Raw genomic sequence first — 6,000 nt, 5'->3', positions numbered from 1 at the left:
AGCAGAGCAGGCGGAGTGATGAAGTACACTGCTGAGGGGAGCAGCGGGTGCAGCAGGAGAGGTCTGCGCACCATGTGGGACCCTCACCTGGCAGTGGGGGATCGAACTGGCACTGCAGAGCTTCGCAGCCCAGCACTCAACCGCTGCACCATCGGGGAGGCCCCCTTAATAGAAATTTTAATAAATAAAGAACTTTAATAAAGTGTGCATAGAGAAAAGAGAAAGAATGTGGTTTCCCAATAAAATACACAGTCACCCACGGCCCTCAGGGGTAAATAAATGCCCAGCCAAGCCAAATGTTGGCCCAAAGCAAGGCCACTGAAGCCAGAAAGCTTGCACAAGTCAAGGTTAATGCTCCTGTCCAGCGTAGAGACAAAATATGACCTTAGAGCATGACCTTTAATAGAAAAGAACTTTAATAAAGTTAGTGTGCAGAGAGAGAAGAGAGAGGATGTGGTTTCCAATAAAATACTGTTACCCACTCCCTCATGGGTAAATAAATGCCCAGCCAAACAGGGTTGGCCCAAAGCAGGGCTCCTGAAGCCTGAAAACTTGCCACAAGTTAAGGCACCTACTGACGGGGAACCATTGAGAAGGGCAGAGGAGCAAAGTCAAAAGTGTTGTAGAGCAACCCCGATACAAACCGGGGTGCCTGACTGTGGGTCCTCACCCCCGCGCTTAAAAGGACTTATCAATGCTCTCCTGCAGGCACACGCGAAAGGCTAATAAAAGGTTTATTTACAAGGGAAGGGGAAATGAGGAAATGTACAGCTCAGGGAGAAAAGTGGGAGACAAAGTTTTAAATGAGTCCTACCCGATCCGCCGATCAGGAATCCCAAAATGGCGCTCTGAGAGCTGGATGCCAGCCAGGAGCCGTGAAGCCAGGAGGCGAGCGACAGCAAGTCACCCCAGGGCCCACATGTTTGGTTTTTATATTTAACCTGGCTGCCCAACTCCACCCGCAGGTCCCAGCCACCCTCCCTTTGGTGGTGATGGGATTTGTCTTTCTCAATGTCTTGATGGCTTTAGTCTGGAGTGCGGGTGGGGTCCACAAAGCCTGTATGGGATTAGCTCAGGACATCATTTCCCCCTAACTAAAGCACAAATCAAGATAAAGGCTGCCATATTCAGCCTGATTGTCCCTCAATTTCTTTGAGACCTGATGATGTCATACAGCTATCCAGCATGACCTGAGCAGGGGAGAGGGCCCCCTGGGGGTCAGTGAGATGCTCTGCACAGACACTAGGCTTCTGCCTCTCCAGCTTCCTGAGCTGCTCTTACTTTCAAGGCTTCTGCGGGTGACAGTCGCTGAAGTGCTGTTTCTGCTACAGGCGGCTTCAGTGCTGGGTGAGCTTGGAGAGCTCAGGAGAGGCAGAAGGCTCTTGTGGGGTGGAAACAAAGATTTTTAGGAGGCTGGTCACCCCATGGATCACTAAAATGAGATTTGACTGCATGTATCAGGGAACCCTACCTGAAGAGTGGACTACAGGAAGGTTATTTATCATGTGAAAGAAGTCCTGGTGGTAATTAGACCAGGCTTGGCTGGGCAGCTTCATGAAGTTTCAGAGACCAAGAACCCCTTAGTCTAATTGCTCTGTCCTTAGCAGGGGACCCATCTCATGGTCTAAGATGGCTTCATGCAGATCTCCAACCTCAGCCACCAAGGAGGAGAGAGGGCAAAGGAAGGGCCTCTTCCCTTAAAGGATATATTTTGGAAGTTACTGGGATACTCGCCCTGCCTTGCAGCTAAGGGTGACCATGGATCCAGATTCTGGACAATGGTCTTAAGTGAACACTGAAACTGGAAGAATCTCATTTGAACTCTATTAATTTTATTTATTAATTTTTGCATACAAGAGCTGGGGTATAGACCAGAGGTGTGGGGGTGAGGGAGTTGGTGGTAGTGAGAGGATTCACCAGAGACAGAGTGGGGAGCAGAACATGCAGACTGAATGAAATACACTGCTGAGGGGAGCAGCGAGCGAGACAGGAGAGGTCTGCTGCACCATGTGGGTAGCACCCTGACCAGGGATCGAACTCATGCTGCAGAGGCTGTGGCTAGCTTAATAGTGCTGAGGCCACTCCAGGATTTCATCACAACCCTCAGTGATATTCGGGAAGGGACTGGAATGTAGGGGTGACCACTGGGTCTCAGGGAGGGTAGGGAAACATTCTCTTCTCCTGAACTGTTTAAATCTTTGTTAAATAGAGTAGATTTCTAGAATGGAATTTCTGGGTTAAAGGATGTATACAGTTAAAATTTTGATAATATAAACAAATTATCCCCCCAAAAGATTTTTTTTAACAACATGTAACTCAGTAGTCTATGAGAATTTTGTTTCCTCTATTTCTTTTATTTTTTCTATTATCTTTGTGACTTCCCAGCAGTTAACACCATGCCTTCCACACAAGTATATATTTAAGGGTGTATAAAGGATGTATTTAAAAGTGTTTGAATTTTTTGCATATTGAATTTCCATTGTTTTTTGGGGTCTTCTTCATTGCCTCTCATATGTGCCTAAGAGATTTAAGTGCTGTGTTACTCCTTGACTTTGTAGTTCTGTAGGAAGACCTGCAAAGTTGTGATTTCTATAGTGCTGGCACCTGGGGCACTGGGGACATTTCCTTAGAAATGTTCATTGATATGGGGCAAATGAAAGAATTTAATGATGATTATTTTGGTGCCATTTACATGCAAATCCACTGGGGTCAGTAACAGAAAACAAAAAAAAAGTCAGGTTGGTTTTTGGTAGGTCCTGCCAAGGATGTATCAACGATGTTCAACTTTATGTATATTAACTATTAGGTGGGTTGGTTGGTGCCTTTAGAGAATTTATGGTGAACAAATCTAGAATGGGAGAGATGAATAAATTTAGAGCAGGGCTGACAGAGAAATTTCTCAGTGAGAATTTTATATGGCAGCATGAAACTTCTATCTGGGCAAGGAAATTCAAGAATACATGTAAGAATTTGAAATTCAATCAATTTCCAGAAGTAGGGCCTCCCTGGTGGCGCAGTGGGTTGAGTGCTGCACTGTGAAGTTGTCTGCAGCCTCTGCAGCGCGGGTTCGATTCCTGGCCAGTCAGGGAGAAACCCACATGGCGCAGGCGCGGCAGACCTCTCCTGCGACAACACCTGCTGCTCCCCTCAGCAGTGTCTTCGGTCTGTCTGCCTGTTCTGCTTCCCATCTGTCTCTGGTGAATTCTCTTACCCTCCCGCGCCTCTGAATGAACCCCAGTTCTTGTATAAATAAATAAATCTTTAAAAAAAAGGTTCAATTTCCAGAAGTAGTCCAATTTATTTACTCAGAATAGTTTTGTCACACTTTTTTCATAAAGGAGATTCCTTGTGTCTTCCTTTTATCATATTAAGTACCTTTTCTTGTTTTATGTCTGTCCCTGTTAATAGAGAAATAAATTTAATGATTAATATGGAAAATGGTAACATCCATGGTCCTTTACATCTTAGCAGAACCTCAGGGCTATTTTTCACACTGATATCCCTCCTGGCCCACACATTTATCCATAGGATACTAGAAAGTAAATATTATGTCAGACTCTGAGGATATATAAATTACAAAGGTGTGTCTCTGCTCTTGAGCATAAGGCTGCTCAGCTATTATAGATACCAAACCATGACACCTGTCTCTCCCTCCTCCCTTGACATGCTCACAGGTTGTCTTTCAACCATGCAACGAAGAAGTATTGGACTCGATCTCAAAGAACTGAAGCCACTGTGGCAGTAGTAAGATTCAGAGTGGAGAGCCAGGGGGTGGAGACCCATATTCTCCTTCTGAGAGGTCTGGGTGAGACATTTGTATCTCTGGGCTTCACTTCTCATAATTCCCAAAGAGTTTTGTTGGGCTAAATGGCTGGAGACATTGAAAATGGTGCCTACTACGGACTGTCCCCAGCCCATTCGTATCTCCTTGCTCAATTTCCCAAGTGTCTCGCTTGCCTTTCCCCAAATACCATGATTCCTAATATCTGGTGTCCCTGGAGGTTGGGTGAGGAACTGAGAGACTTACTTTTCAGGAAGACAATATTTTTCACAGAGATCCTTAGTTTTAAAGTTGTTTCTGTTGCCTGCACAGCCAGAGAAGACGAAGGGCTCACACATAAATGTAAGCGTGTTGTAGTAGAATCTGGTAAAAGATAACTTACAGGTGCCATACTTCGGAGGGTAGTTACAGTAATCTACACATGAGAATCCCAGAGTCAAGTTTTCTTTTCCACTACCAAGTTGGTGTTCTTTTTCTCATGGACTCAAACTACTCTCATCAACCAATGTAAATCTACCTGCTGCTTTATCCTGGGGCACAAGACAGTTTCTCTAGCATAAATTTCACTGTGTATGTGATATAGGGTAATGATTCTAGACTACAGCCTGGGTCAGTTATTGAGATAAACAGTTGGAGGACAACATGGTTGCTTTTATTACTTTAAAGCGAAAAATTCAAAGGACCTGAGATTTCCTCTCTCCACCCACAGCACTCCTTCATTTTAAATAATCTTGGCTTGCCACAGGCTTTATAATGTCACTGGAAACAAACATCTCCTTTAATCCTTGGAGGACACAGGTCAGAGCCCTCACCCTCCCCTCCCCAGGATATCTGCAAACACACAGCTAAAAAGGCATTTGATCATCTCCACCTATTCCTGAAGGCTTGCCCAAAATGCCGAGTCAGGCAGATCTTCCTTTGCACTAGGAGAGTCCATGTCCTCTCACACCCAGCCCCAACTTTTGTCTATCATTTAGACTCACCTGCTCTCACTGAGACATGGAGATAGGCAGTTAGATCAGGAGCAACGATGATCATATTGGAGACAAAGAAGCAGTTAATGTCATTCTTCTTAAAGTTCAACGACAGCCACATTAATCCACAATTGGGAATTTATCCCATTTATCTCGAATGTTTCATGTAAGTTCATTATAACTTGAATTGAGCAAATTAACTTAGATAAGTAGCACGTGAGTGCCCTAAGCAATCTCGTGTCGGCTTCTGTTTGTCATATTTGCGTTTGTGTAGCGCACATACATTATGTGTCTGAAGATTACACTGTGGTTTTGTAAATAGGTATTAAATAGAATTGAAACCCACCTAACACACACACACACACACACACACACACACACACACCAATAAAGGAATTTCCTAGACACTCCTGACATCAATCCAATTTCACAGTTCCCACTCCTCTTATACTAACCTTCCTTGGAAAAAGTTCTTTCTATTGTCTGTCTTCCTCCTGCTCTAACCCGTAGACAGAATTCAAAGTAACTCCTCTAACAAGATGTGCTAGAGTTACATGGTGTGAGATAAAAGGAGGACTTGATTCCTGCTTATTGGCAGCAATATCACCCAGGCTGCCTAAAACTCCTCCTTCACTCTGTCCTCTTGGATTTCCCTTCCAATTTTGCCTTACTTCCAAGGTATCCACTGTCACACCATTCTTTTCTGAGAGAATGAGGAAACAAGCCAGCTGAATTTGTAGGCAGGGGCATGGAAAAGATGAGGAGACAGAGAGTAAAGACGATCCACTCAGCCTTCATGGCACTGCAGAGGCAGGTAGGAGAATGCTCCCCGCATTATGAGCTGAAGTTTTATCTTGGTGGTAAAGCACGTACATTTGGGATAAGTTTGAACCCATCCCTCTGATTTCATTTCCCCAGGGCCTCCATTTGGGTAGGATTCTGGTGCATTCAGAATCAGCTTAGCAAGCAGGACAGTAAGTGCTTGGCTACCCAGCCATGTCGTTTGGAAGATCATGGTTTATCAGAGATTAATGGGTGACTCCCTCTCTCCCCCACATCTAGGGATGATGTTTAGTCAGGACTCAGAATCTCTATATTTAACACCAGAATCTCTATATTTAACAGTTGTAAAGAAATTATCGGTGCTTTAGTATATATACATGTAAAAATTTGAATGTAGGCGAATGTAGCCTTGAACATAAGAGAAAGAAACAAAAACAGCAAAACGGACGGAAGACACTGATG

Source organism: Talpa occidentalis, unplaced genomic scaffold, assembly GCF_014898055.3.
Source record: "Talpa occidentalis isolate TD23 unplaced genomic scaffold, MPIMG_talOcc4v2.1 talOcc4.10, whole genome shotgun sequence".
Lineage (NCBI taxonomy): Eukaryota > Metazoa > Chordata > Mammalia > Eulipotyphla > Talpidae > Talpa > Talpa occidentalis.
Note: the sequence above shows the minus strand (reverse complement) of the source record.